This window comes from Sprattus sprattus (assembly GCF_963457725.1).
Source record: "Sprattus sprattus genome assembly, chromosome: 1".
In the NCBI taxonomy this organism is placed as follows: Eukaryota; Metazoa; Chordata; class Actinopteri; order Clupeiformes; family Clupeidae; genus Sprattus; species Sprattus sprattus.
In genome coordinates, this window is record NC_137920.1 from 47727644 (window position 1) to 47750236 (window position 22593).

The window sequence follows — 22593 nt, forward strand, 5'->3', positions numbered from 1 at the left end:
ATTTTCAACTGACAAGATACCGTACAGCTCGGTATAACATAAAATCTCGTATACAGCCGGACACTAACTAAACACGCACGTTTAGCTGAAGTAATGTAATGAAATTAAAATCATTGACGTCAGTTCTTTTTTGGAATGTATGGCAGATGACATACATGCGTGGTGATATGGCATCAGTAAATGTATTGATAGCAGCAATTCAATTAACATAATCGCGCCTCCATCCCAAAGGAAAAATAAAAAGCAGGCCTTTAAGCAGACCCTAAAATGAAACAGTGAATTGCTCAACTATCACACTTCTCACATTTACCAATGATCCAACAACGTAGCATTTTGCGATCATCTTGAAGGTGAGCTCTTCCACCAGAAATCGTTTGTGATTTTGCATAAACTGAATAAGGTCCCTTGAACATTTACACGCATTCCTTAGGCCAGTTTGCGTGGAAGAGTGCGAGCGAGCTGCGGTGTGGTGGTGATAGTTGTGATTGTGTGCGTGAGGGATTCGCTCTCTGCAGACTGCGCCTCCTTGTCCTATATTTTCTTGAACCATTTCCCCCGCGGAGAGAGCCCTTTCCGTCCGCTGTTCGGATGGAGAGCCGCCGGGCCGGAGAGCACCACTTTCTTGTATCGGGATGAATTATGCAGCGCTCGGAGGCCAGCAAGTTTCCAGTTAAATACCAATTTGCTTAACCAATGTTTCCTCCCTCCGCCAGCTTCACTCACTTCGGACGCGTAAGAAGGCATCAGAATAATTAGAGACTAGCAGCTCAGTGCTGTTTTCAAGGTCATGGAGGATGCCAAACAGACAGACAGACAGACAGGCAGAGAAATAGACATAGAAATTGACTAACTGACAGATAAATAGTTTTTAGGTTAAATTAAATGTAGTTGGAATTTTAGCTTGAGTGCAGCCTATTTGGGTGTGTGATCTAACAATGCGAATGTGAACTGTGAAAGCATAATTACATCATCAGCTGGATAAGCTAGAGTACGAAAATTGTTCGTACTCTACACATGTTTTAGAGTGAAGATGTATACGTGAAGCTGTGCTGCATCAGGTTAGACAGAGGTGAGTGTATCAATTGTTTTTTATTAATTTATGCATTGCTACAGTGATTATTTGAAAACTTAAATTCACTCCATTTGGGTTGATAGGACAGAAAATTACCATTTTAACATAATTCATGAGTAAAACATCATTATCCAGCTCACTAGCAAGATAACATGCAATCCTTGTAGGCATACTTAGGTTTAATTATACCTGCATTTCAAATCAGGTCTCAAAAAGAACTAGTTGTCTGATCTACTGTGCCACATCATACCCCAAATGACTTACGACATAAGCCTTCGCGAAGGGCCATGGCAACTGAGGTCAAACAGCACCACAACAGTCAAATGAATTATTAGGAAATGTCTTTAGCCGGTTATATCGCCACTACTTGGCTTAGCTAGAGACCTATTTTGAGCATTCTGCAGCGGATGCGCATTTGGGGAAACACTGAAACCAGCGCAAGGCTGAGGAGGATAATTCACGAGTCATTTTATATGAGCTCTATTTTCACACGATTAGTCTTCAGACCCAAAAGAAGATGGTGAATTCAACCAACATGATAATCCACTAATATGGTAGGTGACGAGGGTGCGCAGCATAAACATATATATTTGATATGTCTATGGTGCGCAGCATAAACATATATTTGATATGTCTATGGTGCGCAGGGCCTCAAAGGGAGTGGACTGTTCCTGCCCGTGCCTCCGCACTTTGTGGCGACTAGCTACCTCTTGCTCCCTCCTGCTCTCATCACAGTGCGCCAATTGATAAGATGCAAGCCATATCAGCCAAACCGTGGCTAAGTAAACATTGCCCGTCGTCCCTTACCAATTGTTATTCATAGATCCGATAAATATTTGATGTCTTCTAAGGATACCTTTTGTTAACAGAATTACAAACAAGCATTCCACAATGAATTCAAATTTAACTCATGGCATAGGCAATACATGGTTTTGTCATATTCTGAGACTGGGGGCGGGGGACGTTCAGGAAATATTTATTAATTTTCCTCAACAAATCTCATGTCCTAAACATGGTTTACAATCAGGTGTGTGTGTGTGCAGCCTGTATGAGGGACAGGAATGTCACCGGTTGTTTCGCTGTATCACAGGATCAACAGTTAAACCTATGTAACGAGCACATTGACACTAGGAGAATATATAGAATATAATATGTAGGGTAGTTGGCTGAAGTGTGTTCTATTTCTGGACAAGACAGTCAGAGGAAATATCCCATACAACCCCCCCCCCCCCCAAAAAAAAAAAAAAACATTCTACTTCAGTTCGCAAACTAGATATGATTTATGTCCGGGGCTGCCAAGAGTTAATTTCAATAAAGCTTATTTGTCTGAGCATTCACCGGAGATTTACCCAAATTACCTGTTGACACCCCGAAGGAGGCAAAGAGAAAGAGGAAGAGAGAGAGAGAGAGAGAGAGAGAGAGAGAGAGAGAGAGAGAGAGAGAGAGAGAGAAATATGGTTCGCTATGAAAGATTAATCAGTTTGGGTGCCTCTCGTTCCCAACTTTCGCGGGCGTTAATAAAATTCACCCTTTTCAAAAGAGCGGGATTAGGCTAGCTGAATTCCCACCCGGCATGGCTCCTAACAGAGACGGTTTCAACTGGCCCTGCTGCCGGACCCCCTCCAGTTTACCAGAGGATAGTTAATCCGTATTGGCAAGATTCTGTTTCATAAACACATATTAGTGCAATTTAGCCAAGATATACGGGTCAGCGCGTAGACTTGCTTCATACAACAGTACTGAGAACAATAAAATGATTTGGAATAATAATGCAAAATAATAACATTTTTTTTTGTGTGCAGTGGGACGCCTGTATCAATTCACATACTGAACACCACTGTAGTTCAAACTTACAGAGAGAGAGAGAGAGAGAGAGAAAGTGAGAGACAAAGCCTCTTTGATAAAGCAAACTTTTGATATTTTACTTATCCTACTGTGTGTTGACAACCTAACCCTACCAACACAATTAAGACTACACATCACAAACACTTCCTTTCTCACATTCATAGGCACAGACAGACACACACACACATGCTCGCACACTCAAGAAAGGAAAAAAAGACATAGCATTTAACTTGAAAAACGCAAGCAATCCCAAGTGCATTCTCAATGAAACACCTCATTAACAGAAAGTGAAACAGTGAGAAAAAAAGACTATTTTGAACTGAAAACAAGAGCCCATTAGCCTGTGAAGGTTTAAACCACGGCTCAAAACCCACACGAAAGACAGCCTTGAGGTGAACTGACCAGGCAGACTTTTCTCCCTGTCCTTCTCTCTCTTTCTCTCTCTCCTCTGCACATTTCATTACCTCAAAGAACTTAATTGGAAGGGCCATTTTGCATGTAAAAGTATGTGCCCACAGTTTTGAGTAAGTGTTCAATTTTTTATCACAGCCTTTTTAACACATTCATTTGCCTGCCTGCCCCCCCCCCCCCCCCCTTTTTTTTTGCGGAGGCAGAGAACATCAGACTAGTGGGCAGAGCAGAGTTCTTGTTCCTGGAATTAATTGGCCCAATTAGACCCCGGAGTGCTGGTCACAGCACTCGCACGTTATTAGTTGGCTGGAGAGTGAAGGGCTCCATTAAGTGTGTGGAGTATGCATATTACGCTGGATTTAATATTAATAGCTTTTATTGGCCCTGCCTTCGCATATTCATAACCAGCGTCTAATGGAATCAAAGGGAAGCACAGCTAACATCTTATGACATCCCACTGACAGATGGATATCCCTCCATACTCTCTCCCTCTCTTTATAAATGGTGGCTCATGGCAATGTCACCACCATCACTACGGCCTCACACTATGACACTCTAAATGCCAAAACGGACTGAATTAAAGAATCAAATTAATTAAAGTCATAGTGCTCAGGGCTTACATAGTAAGATAGTAGAAGACACTGTTTTTTGGTTATAGTTACAAGAACTATGTGCGACAGACAGATAGGTTAGAGGATGTACTATAAACCTACCATATTAGTACTTAACTCGCACTTACAGTTGTTAAATTCCTGCACTTTTTTTTATTGCTTATGTAAAGTAGTATTTATTGTTACACTAGGTCTCTATTGCTCGTAGCTTGATTGTTCTCTCCTTTGTACGTCGCTTTGGATAAAAGCGTCTGCTAAATGACTCAATGTAAATGTAAATTATGTAGCCTTACCAGCAAAATGATGCAGTCCATACATGGTCTATACATAGCCTTTACAGTCAGTCATTGCCAGGTTCTTGTTTTGGTTTGGGCTATTATGTTAATTGGTTAAGATGACCAGGAGAGAAGATTTGGATAAACCCATAAGAGATCAGTCCTCTTTTCAGCTCATATAGTCTTTGCGGTGCACTTTCTCAGTAATACCTTCACAGGTTCCCATGAAATACCACTTAAATCGCCAGTCTGATGCAACCCAAAGGCCAGATGCTATCCCATCTCAGCCTTGGCTCACTTTCAAATAGCTCAGAGGAGACGTCATCCTCTGCCATCATCCTCCCGCAAGTTTGAATCCTAAAACAGGTCTTGGGAAGGTAAAACTTGTTCATGTAAAGTTTGAGACTCGCAAGCGTTTTAACGGCTCACCTTCTTCTTCCATTCTTTTCAAAGGTGGAGAGCTGTTAATGTCAGCCGTCAGCCATTACTGAGCCTGTCTGTAGGAAGGAGGGAGAGAGAGATAGAGAGATGGATAGAGTATGAGTGGGTGAGAGATAGCGCTAGAGTGAGAGACAGAGTGAGGATACGAGGGAAATATTGAGTGAAAGAGTAAGAGAAAGTGAGAGGATACAAGGGAAAGGATAAGTGAAAGAGTAAGAGAAAGAGAGAGAATAAGAGCGAGAGAAGGAGAGAGAGCGTGGGGGAGAGAGAGAGAGCGAGTGCAGAGTGGAGTAGCGTGGAGAAGGTAAAGCATATCCTCTTTGATTATCACGGGCCTGTGAGTGCACTAATGCACCTCTCTATTAGCATGTTTTCCAGGATGCCACGGGCTAGCACACAAGCTGCGGCCTCCAACATGTCACAACTCATAACAGTCAGGCCGTATGCCCAGGGTAGTCCCAGCCCCGCCCCGCCCTGCCCGCCAAACAGCACACTCCCTTCATGCAGCCAGCGGCCCACAAACAGCTACATTAGGCAAAAGGAAAGGGAAGAAACACACACACACCCACACACACAAACACACACACAGAGGCACAAATAAACACACACACACATTCCTTCCTGCCCCACACACATACATACAAATACACACAGAGGTACACATGGTTAACAAACACACACACACACACACACTCACACACACACACACACACACACACACACATCACACACAGGTACACACACGCACACTCACACACATGTTCACACACATACACAAAAAGTACACACATGCACACTCACAGACAGGTACACATACACACAAAGTACACACATGCACACTCACAGACAGGTACACATACACACACACACACACTCACACACAGGTACACACACGCGCACTCACACACACACACAGTTATGATCCTGCCAACTCCAGTAGGACATAAAACATCTTCCTCTTTGTGCCAATCACTTTGCGACTCTGTGACATCACTATGGTCTATGTGTCTATGCTGTTGTCATGTTAACTAATCCAGCAGGAGGAACTAGTCAGAAGATGAGGAGGAGCACATGGCAGGGGAGGGCAGGGCAGGGGAGGGGAGGGGAAGGGAGGGGAGGGGAGGCAGGCTGCTCCCAGAAAGGGGCGAACACTGTGAGTCTATTGTTTTAACTGTGCATCATAAAAATGTAATCACACAAAGCGTCTGCGCTAAGAGCGCGCAGCAGAGGCGCACTTCATTCAGGAAATCAAGAGAACGAGCGAAAGGATATATTTCCTCTTGCCTCATAACGTTATGCAAGATTTATATTTGCAGAGAATCAACTACATTTTTCGGTAAATATTTAAGGTCTGCGCTCAGGCAAATCTGTTGAACAAAGTGCGCGTTCAGAGGTCGACACGAGAGATGAGCAGACAGGCAAATTAAGTGAGGGCTCCTGCGCGTCAGCCAATCAAGAATGGGACATTTTACTGAACCACAGAAAAGGTCTCGTCTCAGCTCTGTCTCACAAAACCAGGGCTCGACCTTAATGACCATGTGATAAGAGTGGGTGAAGTTGAAGGGCCCTGGACCTTACCTTCAGTGGTTGGGGTCGACCTTAATGACCATGTGATAAGAGTGGGTGAAGTTGAAGGGCCCTGGACCTTACCTTCAGTGGTTGGGGTCGACCTTCAGGACCACGTGATAAGAGTGGGTGAAGTTGAAGGGCCCTGGACCTTACCTTCAGTGGTTGGGGTCGACCTTCAGGACCACGTGATAAGAGTGGGTGAAGTTGAAGGGCCCTGGAACTAACCTTCAGTGGTTGGGTTCGACCTTCAGGACCACGTGATAAGAGTGGGTGAAGTTGAAGGGCCCTGGACCTAACCTTCAGTGGTTGGGCTCGACCTTCAGGACCACTTGATAAGAGTGGGTGAAGTTGAAGGGCCCTGGACATAACCTTCAGTGGTTGTTGGAGTCGACGGAGGAGTGTTTCTGCCCCAAAAGACCTACCTAGAGCCTTTCAAGATGAGGGAATTGGAAGGAGGCTCGAAGTGGGAGGGATGTACTGGCCCTCACAGTCCTGGATTAACCGTCCGAGGCTTTGTTAGGGCATGAAACATCATCGTGACACGAGAGAAGAAGAGAGAGCGATAGAGAGAAAGAGAGAGAGAGTAGAGAAGAGAACAGAAATAGGTAGGAAAAAGAATGCAACAATATGAAGATACAGAGAGAGAGAGAGAAAGAGCGAGGGAGAGAGAGCACACACTGAGGGAAAAAAGAGAAATACAAATTCCCTTTACCTTCCTCTCCTCATTCCCTTCCCCATTATTTTCTGCTGCGTGACTTTCTTCTGAAATCGCCCTGAGGCTAAGCTCTCTCCTGGGTGGCTAGCCTCGAGCCAGCCTTGTTTTCACACACTGGTAATAATTTCACTGGTGGAGAACGAAGGCTTTTAAAGGTTCAAGCTCAACCACAGCACCCCCACCCCCCCACCAGCACCATCCATCTCGCCCCCTGAAACCCAAATCAGCCCTCTAGCCTTGCCTTGCTTTGGCATGCGCAAACATCTGAAAGCATCTCCACACGAATGCCCAAACAAAATAAATAACAAGTAAACCCTGACACACCCATCCCATCCCATCCTATCCCCTCTCTCTCATGCCCTCTCTGTTCTTACTGCCTGGCCAGAAGTCACTCCCCTTTTCCAGGCCTTGAGCCTTGTTATACCTGCCTTGCCCTCAAGAAGAAGGAAAGTGCAGCGTAATTTCAGATCACGCTGTCTGCCACTCTTACCTCCCTATGTCTCTATCTCTTCGCTTTCTCTCGATTTCAATTTCAATTTAGTGTGCTTTACTGGCATGACATTTTTTTTTGCATTGCCAAAGCAAAATATTTACACACTATTTTAAATACAGAATACAAATATGTAAACACGCTCTCTCTCTCTCTCTCACGCTGTCTCTCTCTCAAAGTAATGTATATTGCATATACCTCTTGTGGCTACTACCCACACTGCCTAGGTGTCTGTCCCCAGCTTTCCAAGTTATGATGCTCCAGTGTTTGATATGGTCTCCCTGATGTCGCAACCTGACAATTATATAATCCCTTCAACATTGTATTTCTCCATATTTTGGACTTCAACAGGCAACAAACAGTAAAGGTGTTGCTATGGGTGTACAGGCTTACATACTTAAGTAAGTCTATACTTGTGCATATTTGTACAACCCCTAAACCTTGGGATACTGCCAGCCGCACTTCACAAAGGTGAGATCACATACAATACTCTTGCCATACAAAATAGTACAGTACAGCTATCAGGGTTTGAATCCTTGAAAGGGAACATTTAGTCAATTCTGTGCAAGGGCTTGTGTTATGGGAGCCTGAGAAGAGCAAGGCCCACACCAAAGGCCTCACTGAGCCATAGCTCAAACCAGCATGCAGCATGCAGCAAGAAGGACAAGTGTCACTAAACCTACACAACTGATCCTCACATTCACACACATCTGTGCACACACACACACACACACACACACACACACACACACACACACACACACTCATCTCACACGTCCCAAATCACATACACACATGTTTGCACACACACACAAGCACACACACAAACACACTCAAATATAACAAAGACACATACACAGACATGACACACGAACACACATCCAAATGCATAACCACACAAACAAACACAAATCTAACAAAGACACACACACACACTCACACACACACACACACACACACACACACACACACACACACACACACACACACACACACAGAGGCAGGTAACTCACTGTGGACCCGCCACGGAGAGGTAGATCTTTTATTTAGCCATTTCAGCAGGCGGCTCCTGGCCATGAATTATGCAAGCGCCTGGCCCCTGGAACAAGCTCCAGCTCAACTGTACACCTTGTGTGTGGCTTAAAATATAGATAAAAGCTCAACAGTGAGCTACAAACGTAGTTTCTCTTTTTTTTTTTTTTTTTTTTTTTACTCTTTTTCTTTTCTTTAGTTTTTTCCCCTCACAAACCAAGACAGAAAAAAATCCAGAGTAAGGAGCAGGAGAGAGAGAGAGAGAGAGAGAGAGAGAGAGAGAGAGAGAGAGAGAGAGAGAGAGAGAGAGAGAGAGAGAAAATGAGTCCATGGCAATTAAGAGGAGGTAGCAAGCGGACTGTTCTCCCTGTTCCACGCTAGGTGTCTGCCCAGGGAAGGAGGCGAGGCACTACGCTGATGGACTGAATCAAACAACCCGCAGCAAACAGCAAGTACTGCCTTGTGTGTGTGGAGGGGCATCGTGGTTTATTGTCTGCACTGCTGTGGACAGGTCCTGTGGTCCATATCCAGTGAGGTTGGGTTTAAAGAATCAAAGCTAAAATGTGCACAGTATGTGGAGGTGATGTTTCAGGTTGTTTCCTCATTGCTTCAAATGCAGGGCAAATCACGCAAAAACACACACACACACACACACACACACACACACACACACACACACACACACACACACACACACACACACACACACACACACACACACACACACACACACACACACACAAACACACACACACACACACACACACTGTCTCTGTCTCTGACTGCTAAAACGAGTACAATATCGCAAGGGTTAATAATTTGCTAAATTAGGAAAGATTTTGTCCAGATTATAACCTACACTGAATTACAAGACGTTTTGTTGAATTATGTTAATGACGAGTTAATGATGGGCAAAACATGACAAGCAACAATGCTGTCATTTTTGACTAAACTTCACTGAATAGCACTGGACTAAATTATTGATTTTTTTTTTTTAGCAGTGTGTTGCGCATGCGTGCCTACTAGAGATGCGCGGTTGGCGGTTGCACCCGCGGACTCCGCGGTTAAACCGCGGATCGGGCGGGTGACGTGACAAAAAATAATATTTTAATTAAATTCGGGCGGGTGGCGGTTTACCCAACGAAATTCAAAATATCTACACATTGTTAAATGTCGTTACCTACATCCAAGCACATTTTTAAATAATCAAATTTTCATCAGGCAGTAAATTGGCCTAGTTCCGTGTATGCATACAAAGCAAACAAAGGAAGCAAAAAAGTTCAAATTAAGTGACGATGCCTATCATGTCGCGTCTCTTTGCAACGCCGCAAACCTGCAAGCTATGAGTCAGCTGTCAGTATTGGAAGAAGCCTTACCGTGTCGTAGATGAAACTGCCTGGGTTATTTTGTTTCGTTAGGCTATTAGTTATATTTTAAAACAGCCAGTCATTGTAGCCTACCACTCGTGGAATAAGGAATTTCAAAGAGATGATGGAGTGATTTGACTCAGAAGTGACATTGGGCATTGGCAGCGCAAGATGTTCAGAACTTCTAGCTCAGTAACATCACCAGCTAAGAAAGAAGGTAAGAAAAATAGTCGGAAAACTTTGATTTGCAAGGCAAGCGGGCAAGTGTTGGGGTTGTTACAGTATAAAGCCTACAATGCGGTGAAATTTCGGAATTAGGCTAACAGACTCGGCGCTTCCTTCTAAACTAAAAACAAGGCTATTTTACCATATTAAAATGGTGTACCAAATTGCGTTTTATTACAATAATAAAAAAGTGTAGGCCTACTAGCCTATGGTAAGGTCAGGTTTGCCGATGTGCTTGGCTATTTTAAAGTTTCTCCCTGAGCATCGATCGGAGACAGACGTCACTTCACTGATAATATTCTGGGGATAGGCTACAACATAGCCAATAGGCTTTCATACTAGGGGCTTTATCCTTTAAATATCTTTGCGGCATTGGATCAGTCTCCTTTCAAGAACAGGCAAGAACTTTCTAGCGCCTATACCTAAAAACAACAGGCGGATGGCGGGCGGGTGCGGTTTTGAAAATTGGTCAAAAAAATTGGTGCGGATGGATAGCGGACGGATCATGCGTTTTGTGATGCGGTTGCGGATGAAATAATAGCCCATCCGCGCATCTCTAGTGCCTACGCGGAGATGTAATCAAAAATATCCAAACAACATGGCGGAGTCTCAGGAGACTTTTACTGGGAAATATTTTATGTGAATAAAGCTGAATACAGGTGTTTACACGACTTTTATATGTTTACATCGACTTGGTTTGTTGTTTATATACTCTACGAACACTGTCAGGGCAAACAGAATATATATAACTCAAGCTCTCGACCGTTATTGTTATGTTGCTGCTAACACTTTAACAGAACATCCATTGAGAACACATAGTAGCTAGCTAGCTGCTAATAAGTTAAAATAGAACTCGAAACAAGTGCCTAGTAGCCTCTGGTATTGTAGGAATCGTGAATTAACTGGCTGATATAAATTAATCAGATAAAATAAATAAATCAGAGCATAAGTGACAGCCGCAACATCTATCATTTTTTTCATGAGTTCACAAGCTAATCTGCGACTTGACAGCCAAAGATGAATTTTCTTAAAAACAATCCGGCGAAATACCGCCCGGCGATAAAACGCTGAGGTGGAAACCTACAGTAACATGAGTAGCCTATTTTAGCGACAAGCGATTTTCCCCATCACAGAGTTTTGACGATGCGCCGTACAATGATCATTATGCAGCGTGGTTAACGTAACTAAACCGCATATTTCACACTAGTAATGTTAACTGCCATAATCAGTATGGGTCGTGTTACTTGTTGCAGAAGGCCCTTTTTTAAAAGATAGGTTAGCCAAAGGAATATGGGATGGCCCTATTGCATGTATTCTCGTTTATTAAGACGTTGATCTAGCTTTCAATTTGGCTGCAAAAACGTAGCCCAGTTCATTGTCAAAATTAACACTAGAAAGAAAACGCTATACGTGTATAATCAATGCTATGATGTCACCATGTAGTTTTCATTAATATCTTGCTGGAGGCTAACACTAATATGAATGCCATTTGTTAAGTGTTCGTGACAACCCTTATACTGACAAGTGCTCATCACACCAGCCATAAAACAACAGCAGATATCTGGCTTTTAAAAGTTGCCATCGTTCAGTGACAACAACACCACTGAAAAGAGTTAATCATATTTTTTGTACAGAGATTTGTACTGAGTGTCAGTCGGGAATGCAAGTTTTTGATAACATTAGGTGGATATTTCATGTTTGTTAATGTCTTTGTTAACATCAGGCATGAACTCTGAACTCGTGTCGTCGGTAGGCTCGTCAACTAACAGTAAACAAGCTGCAGATTGCAAAACGTCTCGGCACATCTGTGTCGCAAATGAATGATTTTGACGCAGCGAACTGCGTCGGAAGCTGCCTGTGCACGATGCGGATCCATGTTGATGTTGTTAGTAAACAAAGAAGGCGGAAGTGGGAGTGGGAGCACATCGCCATCGTCTTTGTGCATGCCCAAGGCAAGTTAAGCGGCTTAAATTTCGGTCCATATAACAGCTTAACAACAAGAGCCGCTTCCCTTAGAATTTTTTCACACCTTCTCGCAAAGACGATTCCGAAAGAGCGGCTTACAAAAAAGACACATGTAAACGCTATTGTTGATTGAAGCTAGCTGTTTTGTGTGGCTACTTACATCTACGCGGCGCGTCAAGACTTCTGACCGCTAACTTTGTACCTTGTTCGACTGCCTTAGTTCGAACGCCATTCCCACAACGTTTATAAGGCAACAAACAAACCTGCTTTTGTGATTAATGCCCCAAAAGCTTGATTTCACAACGTCCCTGAACACTGACAGAAAGGCTATTTACCAACTCCTCCCCTTTCAGTGTAACATTATTATGGAAGAAGTCAGCCCATCTCTCAAGACCAATCCTTATCTTACCCAAGTACGAACAGCAAACTTTGTTCCATCGATCAAAGGCCTACGTATTCAGCCCCTCTCTGTTGATGAAGTCCGTCGCTTCACATTGCTACGCTTCTGTGTGGTGGACCAACTGCTAATGAATATTTCCGTCGCTCTGATCAACCATTAACTTCATAATCAACGATGGGATTCGTTTCTTTGGCGTATATAAATCTTAAAATGAACCCTGAATATAAATTATAGATCGCCCTGAAAAGAGATCTGATGGCGACTCATTAATTTATTGATTAGTGCGTCTGCATTAAAGGAAGGGTTAAATGTCAATCAGACGGACGTCACTGCAATGTAAGTTTCTCAGTACTTCACCTTGCAACAGCACACACATCGCCATACATTATTTACAGCGGATTAAGACGTGATCATTTAAAGACAAATACCGGTTTGATACTGTGTGTATGCATATGTTTGGTTGATTACCACATGCCTGGAGTGCATTCTTCTAGTCAATAAATGTAATATTTGTATTCATATTGCTTTCTGTTCACACTGTATCCTCATTTTGAAACAGTAGTCTTTATTGGGTTGTTGTTTCGCTGCCCATAACAGCATGTCTGCTGAGTCTAAAAGTAAAATAAATATCCATGTTTAAAGCAGCCAAAAAAATGTATGGACCCCTATATAATGCATCTGCAGATTTAAGTCTGTTATACTGTTATTGGAATCATGGTTGGGCACACACACACACACACACACACACACACACACACACACACACACACATGCACACATTATTGTACATTTAGTTTCTTGTAAACTAGTTTATCTAGTAAAATGGTTTTGTGTCTTGATCTTTACAGTGACATCTATCATTGTGATTGTAAGACATGTATTTGTGTGGTGATCAGACTGCTTCTGGAATTGCAGCTCCATTCTGTTGTACCAGCCAGGAGCAGCCAGAACCCCCCCCCCCCCCCGTCACTCAGACGAGATTGTCCCGGCGACAGAGGGGCCGCTCCTCTGTGGGTTCTCATGGCGACCCTGGAGCAGTGGAGTGGAGGGAGTAGGGGCAGGGGAGAGGAGGGAGGGAGCAGGAGCAGGGGAGTGGAGGGAGCAGGAGCAGGGGAGTGGAGGGAGCAGGAGCGGGGGAGTGGAGGGAGCAGAGCGTGGGGGAGTGGAGGGAGCAGAGCGTGGGGGAGTGGAGGGAGCAGGAGCAGGGGAGTGGAGGGAGCAGAGGGTGGGGGGGATGAAGAGAGCAGGAGCAGGGGGAGTGGAGGGAGCAGAGGGTGGGGGGTCGGAGGGAGCAGGAGCAGGGGAGTGGAGGGAGCAGGAGAGTGGAGGGAGCAGGAGCAGGGGGTGGGGAGGGAGCAGGAGCAGGGGGAGTGGAGGGAGCAGGAGCAGGGGAGTGGAGTGAGCAGGAGCAAGGGGAGTGGAGGGAGCAGGGGGAGTGGAGGGAGCAGGAGCAGGGGGAGGGGAGGGAGCAGGAGCAGGGGGAGTGGAGGGAGCAGGAGCAGGAGCAGGAGAGTGGAGGGAGCAGGAGCAGGGGGAGTGGAGGGAGCAGGAGCAGGGGAGTGGGGGGAGCAGGAGCAGGGGAGTGGAGGGAGCAGAGGGTGGGGGGGTGGAGAGAGCAGGAGCAGGGCGAGTGGAGGGAGCAGGAGCAGGAGCAGGAGCAGGAGAGTGGAGGGAGCAGGAGCAGGGGGAGTGGAGGGAGCAGGAGCAGGGGAGTGGAGGGAGCAGGAGCGGGGGAGTGGAGGGAGCAGAGCGTGGGGGAGTGGAGGGAGCAGAGCGTGGGGGAGTGGAGGGAGCAGGAGCAGGGGAGTGGAGGGAGCAGAGGGTGGGGGGGATGAAGAGAGCAGGAGCAGGGGGAGTGGAGGGAGCAGAGGGTGGGGGGTCGGAGGGAGCAGGAGCAGGGGAGTGGAGGGAGCAGGAGAGTGGAGGGAGCAGGAGCAGGGGGTGGGGAGGGAGCAGGAGCAGGGGGAGTGGAGGGAGCAGGAGCAGGGGAGTGGAGTGAGCAGGAGCAAGGGGAGTGGAGGGAGCAGGAGCAGGAGCAGGAGCAGGAGAGTGGAGGGAGCAGGAGCAGGGGGAGTGGAGGGAGCAGGAGCAGGGGAGTGGGGGGAGCAGGAGCAGGGGAGTGGAGGGAGCAGAGGGTGGGGGGGTGGAGAGAGCAGGAGCAGGGCGAGTGGAGGGAGCAGGAGCAGGAGCAGGAGAGTGGAGGGAGCAGGAGCAGGGGGAGTGGAGTGGAGGGAGCAGGGGAGTGGAGGGAGCATGAGCGGGGGAGTGGAGGGAGCAGGAGCAGGGGAGTGGAGGGAGCAGGAGCAGGGGAGTGGAGGGAGCAGGAGCAGGGGGAGTGGAGTGGAGGGAGCAGGAGCAGGAGCGGGGGAGTGGAGGGAGCAGGGGAGAGGAGGGAGCAGGAGCAGGGCGAGTGGAGGGAGCAGGAGCAGGGGGAGTGGAGTGGAGGGAGCAGGAGCGGGGGAGTGGAGGGAGCAGGAGCAGGGGGAGTGGAGTGGAGGGAGCAGGAGCAGGAGCGGGGGAGTGGAGGGAGCAGGGGAGTGGAGGGAGCAGGAGCAGGGCGAGTGGAGGGAGCAGGAGCAGGAGCAGGAGCGGGGGGAGTGGAGGGAGCAGGAGCAGAGGAGTGGAGGGAGCATGAGCAGGGGAGTGGAGGGAGCAGGAGCAGAGGAGTGGAGGGAGCAGGAGCAGGGGGAGTGGAGGGAGCAGGAGCAGGGGGAATGGAGAGAGCATGAGCGGGGGCTGGGGTAAGAGGATTGTACACCCGGCCCCCTCCCTCCCTACAGGCCTTGCTGACAGCTCAGATGCTCAGATGGGCCGAGGTCCATTAGTGGCGGCCCTTCTGGTTCCCCCAGAAAAAGCATTAAGGCCTGATGGCGTGGCGGAGGAAGCGTGGCCGGGTTGCACAGATATGCCAATCACAGTCACTAAATGCTGTTCTAGCAGCAGGGGAGGGGTTATGGGGGTACCTCTCTTTCTCTCTGTTGTCTTCTTTTTTTTTTTTTTTTTGCAGCGCTTGGCACTGTAATTAAGATGGAGAAAGTGGAACTGGTGTGCCCCCCTGTCTCTAATCATCCCCATATCCTTCTCTGTCTGTCTCTTTCTCTTTATCTCATTACCATAATTTAAACATTTGGTTTTGCCAAATCATCTCTGAAACACAGTGATTTTAATGGCTAGCAAAATGGCTCACTTTCTTTTTCTCTGTACCTCTCTCTTTCTCTCTCTTCTCCTTTTCTGATCATCGTTCTTCATTGCCCTGAAATACCTGGCCAGTGCGGTAGCAAAGGCAGGCTGACGGACTGTGACTGAATGTGTGTGTGTGTGTGTGTGTGTGTGTGTGTGTGTGTGTGTGTGTGTGTGTGTGTGTGTGTGTGTGTGTATGTGTGGGTGTGTGAGTGTGTGAGTGTGTATAAATGAGGTGGTACGACTTGTGCTAGCAATGGGGGCGCCCGTGCCAGCCTCCGTCACCTGCAGCAGCACGGCCTCCATTGAATTATTAATCCTAATATCATTATGTAGTCACTCCTTGTCATAACAATCCAGGCAGGCAGAGGGAAACTCAATCTGCCACAGTCCTGCCTCAGACAATACCCATTCATTATTCATGTCAACTAATTGGCTACAGGATTTGTGGGGCACAGTTGCTTTTGTTCCACCCAGTGCAATGGTGGCTTCTTCAAGCACCAAAATTATCGGCGGGGCGACCTCCTCCGTGCCCTTATGTCAGAGAATTAGCAGCACTGACGACCCTCTTCTCTCCCCCCTCATTCTTCCTCCTCTCCTCCTTCTCCCATACTCCTCTGTCACACGGCTTTGTAGTTCACTCCACCTCCCCCCCCCCCCCCCCACAAAACCCCTTCCCACATCCATGAGCTCCATCACCCCAGCTCCTACCACCTCTTCTTTGGGACTTTGACACTTTACACTCAGTCAGAGATAGAGACTTGGCTTACGACTGACACAGACAGATAGACTGAAAGACTGCCAGCCAGACAGACAGACAGACAGACAGACAGACAGACAGACAGACAGACAGACAGACAGACAGACAGACAGACAGACAGACAGATACAAATAGTCAACTTCCCTCTGCCATCGCTGGGTAGAGTTGAATAGCCGTATGGTCAGGGGGACAAAAGACCTCCTCATTCTGTCTGTAGAGCAGGACTGAGGCAGAAGACTGCCACTGAACATACTCAGTGTACATCACCAGCCTGTCCTGCACCAGGTGTACATCACCAGCCTGTCCAGCGCCAAGAGTCTTCACCAGCCTGTCCAGTGCCAGGAGTCCTCACCAGCCTGTCCAGTGCCAGGAGTCCTCACCAGCCTGTCCAGCTGCATAGCATTCCTGGTGCGGTTATGCTGCCTCCACTGCACACTGCAGAATAGAAGACAATGAAGCCTTAGCAGGACCCCAGCTTCCTCAGGAAACCACACTGGCTATGACCCTTCCTGTGAAGAATGTCACCCAGTCCATGCCCAGTCCAGTCTATTGTCCAGCTGCAGCCCCAGGTACCTGTGGATTCTGACCACCTCCACATGGACCCCCTCAGTGGAAACCTGCTTTGTTCTCAGGTGAGTGCATCTGCATCACCATCCATCAACTATACTCAAAGAGATGGAATCATCCACCAACAGAACCACCATCCTCAGAGAGATGGACTCATCTACCAACAGAACCACCATCCTCAGAGAGATGGACTCATCTACCAACAGAACCACCATCCTCAGAGAGATGGACTCATCTACCAACAGAACCACCATCCTCAGAGAGATGGACTCATCCACCAACAGAACCACCATCCTCAGAGAGATGGACTCATCCACTTATGGACACATCCCTTATATCTGCAGACAATAGCGGAGGCCTTTTGGTATGTGGAATGAAATGGTTGAGACTCCATTAAGTGTCTACACCAATCAATCCAAGTGTTTCTCAAAGCCAGGATGTGCTGCTTAGGGTAAATTTACTGCATTTGGTCATTACTTTTGACAATTAAGATTCAAGCACTAGTATGGTTTTATATGGAAAACCAATGTTTAGACAGATGTTTTCAAGGACTCTCACAGTCTTTGCCATCAGGTTTGCCATCAAGATTGATTTAAGAGTTAATAGGCCATAAGGTGAACCCTGTTTTCGTTTCAACCCGCTCCACAGTCTGGCATCTACACAATCTTTAGCTCATTAAAAAAGAACGAGTCGTGCTAACATAAAAAAAAAAGTTTTCAGTCAAATCTTCAATCTGCTTTGTTTTATTCAGAAGAACTAGTTTCTTCAGGGCGTAATAGGATCTTGGTCGCGAGTGGTGGCACGGTTCGACACGTGATCGTTCTACCCCAACAAGGTAGGTAGGTAGCTGCTTTTTGTCAACCTAAAGGCAAGATGGCGGCGCCCGTGGTTAGATTCAACGTTACCGATAAAGAGGAAAACACCCGAACATCCTCAAAAGTGGGCTAAATTGGTTCTAAATAGTGCTGTATACATTGTCGCGTCCAAGAAGAACAATGAGGCAAATATACGATAATGTCATGTTTATATAAGTCATTTAGATCAAGTTTGACATACCTGGGAATACTGACGATCTAGCATGTTCTGTGAACACTGAACACCCAGCACACACACTGAAGAAATCAAGGCAAAGACTGTACTTTGTACGTCAGCTGAGGAAGCTGTGAATAGTGTCCTGACAGCATCATCACTTTGTATATGAACTGTACAGGCTGTAACTGCAGTACCGCACCATCAGAGCATCTCTCCCTATTCTTCAGGAGACCTACAAGAGAAGACTATGTACCTGGGCCCAAAGTATTGTAAAGGACTCCTAACATCCTGACCAGGGACTTTTCAAAAACCTGAGGTCAGGCAAACGTCGGACCAGCTACTTTCCTCAAGCATTCTGTATCCTGAACACACACAATGACTTTATAAACTGCAATTACACTTTTTTCACACTTGCACATGGACTGTACACACACTGCACTTTATTCCCTTTTGCTATTTATGAAAAATATTTCTTCATCTCTCTTTCTTCACACTCGCACAGAAAAAGCTTCTAGAAATTTCACTACATGCTTTATGTTAGTATTTCTATGTATGTGACAAATAAACCTCCTTCCTTGTATCAATAAAAGGCAGTTATTGCACTTATACCAAGACCATTTGTTCGCTCGTTCATTCATTCATTCATTCTACCACAAATGAAAACAACACTGATGAACCATAAAAACAATCTTTATGAAAAATATGATTTATGTTTACAGTTTATGATACATAAAAGTGTACAAAACAGGAAAAGGAATGACAGATTAAGGACACTCAGCCCTTACTGTGTCTGCTTACAGCCATTGGAAGCAAGGTACACACACAATGTCTTGACAAACAGAAAACACTTTCAAATGCAAGTCATCAGCAATGTTGACATAATGATCCAGTGTTGGCTCCTCAGTGGCGCCTATAATTCAGCTAACTAGATTGTTTAGTGCAAGGGGAACATCAGTTTGTCACTAAGATGTCTTTTTAAGAACAACACTGCTGTATATAGTGTCTTTGCGTCCTCCTGTGTTGTTTGGCACTTCGTTGTCCCTTTTTCAGTCTCGCTGTCTGTCTGGCTCAACTCCCTAGACTGTGTGGTTTCCTGATATAGGATAAGGTAGCATGTCCACGAGTGTATCTGTTGACAGAGTCTCTGCAAAAACCAGCTTGCAGATGTTGCGCTGGTTGGGGAACACCATCTGGGGGAAATCACGAGTCAGCCTCTTCTTCAACATGTCCTGTCTGCAACACAACAAAACAGTGACAATTAAGAGTCACAGGGGTACCATCAAAAGCAGAGAGTGGTTGAGGTGGTACAAGACATTACAGGCTAGAACTTATCTGCCATACAGCACATTTTACACCAAAGATGCCCAAGAAAGGCCCACAACATCACAAACCACGCCACACACTGTTCTCCTTGTTGCCAAGTGGTATATGTCTGTGCAAACAGCAAGACTTAAAAACTGTTTCTCCAAACAGGCCTGTCCACACATTTTGTGTAAAAGTGGCCTTGCACATGACAAAAAATAAGACTTGAAAGAAAAATGCATTGCCGTTACCTGTAGTTTGAAGCGCCAAGACCTTCATTTGCTTTCACCAGTTCAATGAAGGCCTTCCTCAGCTGGCCCATTCTCAGCACGTCTAGGTTGACAAGCAGCCTTTGGCGAATGATCCTCACACAGAATATCTTATAGCTGACATGAAACATGGGCTCATTCCTAAAACACAAATGAATGAGAAGTAAAGAAATTAATAAGTGTTATGATTTTGTGCACAGACAACAGAATGCAGATTGAATGTTTACTTTTTATTATGTTCCTTGAAATGCAATATAATAAATAACTTACTGTTCTTTCTCTGGTTTTTCAGGCCTTGTTTAAAACCTGGTGTACTGATTTTAACAGCCTTTGTGGTACTGCAGCTCCAGAGCCACACAGTCTTTGTCTTTTATATGCATCAGAATACTTTGGTCTTCCTTCAACTCGGCAGCTTTCTGCAATTGGCCGTAAGGAAACAAAAAGGATAGCTCAATGAGTTTGTTGACATATCTCTCACACATAATTGTACCGTTCAGTCACTCAAACACAGTGTGTGTGTGTGTGTGTGTTTGTTGACTGTTAATGTTGCAGCCTTTGACAGAGGATCCCTTTGTCGCGTGTCGCGTGCACCTTTTTTTGGCAAATTATGAACAGCCAGAAAGGACGGGGCCAGAGTCTGCGATTGGCAGCCCTGACCTGGATCGCAGTTTTCTTGTTGGACTTGTGCTGCTAAAAGTCGAATGAATGGCCTTGTGGTCTTCCGTAGGTTCTTGTCTCTCACGTTTTTTGTCTGTAAATCAACTGTAGTACGTGTGATGGAAGCCAGCATCCTCGGGAATATTGTCAAACTCCCTATCAACACAGTGTTTGAAGTTCTCAGCCACGTCCCGAGACTCACCCTTCAACACTTTGAGAACGACTGGTCTACACCACCTCTGCCATAGAGAGGACTTTCACTTTCACTTCACTTTCACTTTCACTTTAATTTCAAACACTGAAGGCAGTTCACTGCACTGCAAGAAAAATCATGTGAAATTCAGCATCCAATCGTTTTTGAATGAAGTTATACCTGTTGGTTGTGCTCAGAGGGAACTGTCTTCAAGATCTTTATTTGAGGTTCATTGGAGGGTTGGGTGAGGGACGGTTGTCAGGAATACAATTACATTTTATATCCAATCTACATCCTTCCTTTTTCTTTTCTTTCTTCGATTTCTTTTTTGTATTCTTCTAATAAGCCTTCACTTTTTTATCACCTCCATCATCTTTGGAGTGAACATTTGGGATGAGGTTGACCATGAGGTGTGGACAACCCGTCTCAAGCAAACAGGCCATCCTCTCTTACAACCCCTGGTCTTCCTTCTTTTCGAAAACGTGGGTTATTGATTTGTAGGCCTTCCGTGGCAGGAAGGAGAGGTGATCTGGTATTCCACACAAAGCCTTGTTCCCCCCCACCACCCCCCTTTCTTTAAACCGGTTTTCTCCGGGGTTCTCCTGCGACTGACTGGACTCCTAACCATCTCACCCACAGCCTCCAGGAGCTGAGTCTCTCTCTCAATCTAGTTGTTTTGGTTGGTGTTGGTCTCTCTCATATGGAACGTTTCCAATCAATGACACATTTTTAAAAGTCAGTCTCTTTCTCTCTCCCATACTCTCAGTCTCTAATTGTGTGTGTGTGTGTGTGTGTGTGTGTGTGTGTGAGTGTGTGTGTGTGTGCAAGGTGAGTATATTTGTGTATTCCCACTGTGTTTGAGGATCATGTTTCAGTGTGAATGTGAAAATGTATATATATGTTCATTCAAATGGTAAAGTAAAATCAAGATTGTATTGGGCATAAACTCAAAATGTCATTTCTGGTAGAATTTCGACAGCAGCCATAATTGTTTCTGCTACTGTTAAGTAAAGTGCTGATGATATTTGAACCCCACCCCTCTCTTTCCCTTGCACTTTCTGTGTCTATTTCTATAAAGCTCTCTTAGGCGTGATTGTCTTTCTTACTTTGAGTTCCTTCACCCAACTCCTCAACAGTCATTCTGTCAAAGCAAAGGACTCTTTTATGGGAAGGAGACAGATTGGGTCCAGGCTGAATCCAGGGTACCCGGTCCTCACCAGACCAATCTCTGTCGACATCATAGATGACGGAACATGTCTGCCCCCCATACATAAATGCTAACAGTTACAATCAGGGCCGCTGACAGGTTTGGCTGGGCCAAAATTCTCTCAATGGGCCCCCCCCCCCCCCCCCCCAAAAAAAAACACAACCACAGAATTCCCTTGTGCAGCTCCCAAACACATGACGTCGGATAAACCAAAAGGATTATTTACAACTTTAATTGGATAGGCTATGGATATGGACTGAGTGAAGTTATGGCTTTCAGAATCATACCACAATAAAACTCACGCTATTTTATTCACTTAGTGCTCATTAACTGCACATTTCATCGACCATTTTTCACTTGACAAAGGGGAATCATGTCAAGGGTACTTTTATTTATCGCCAGACCCGCGTGTACGTCCGCTGAACTTCCAGAGAATGTTTGGGGAACAAGGCGGAGCCCAGGCTCGGACTGGGAACGATTTTCAGCCCTGGCATTTTGGGCACAATTAAAAACCAAACGGCCTACCTTGACGCTGTCTTGATCGCGGGCTTCTTGCAAGTTGCAATTATTCCACATTAATCCACACGGTTTAACATACCCGGACAGCCCTGCTAGCAAGCAATGGATTATGTTTGCATTGCTAATTCACATTAGAATCCGTTGTAGGGTAAAATAGAGAGAATCCGTTGTAGGGTAAAATGAGAGTTGGTTACATGCCAGGCCCGTGATTCCGAGTCGGCATCAGGCTTGCGAAAAAACATGAACATGAACTTGGAGGCTGGTTTGTGGTCAAAGCACTCTCTATCTAACCGCTCGTTCAGGTGTTTTCTTGAGTTTGTACAGCCACTGCACACGTTAGCTGTATAATCCCATCATGCACCGCAACATATTTTTGCAAAATATTCGAACATAAATTCGCCAAATATAAGAACATCGTAGTTTAGTTTAAAGAAAGCATTTTAGTTTTATTTTGATTTAGTTTGTTGCAATGATTGTACAGTTTGAAGA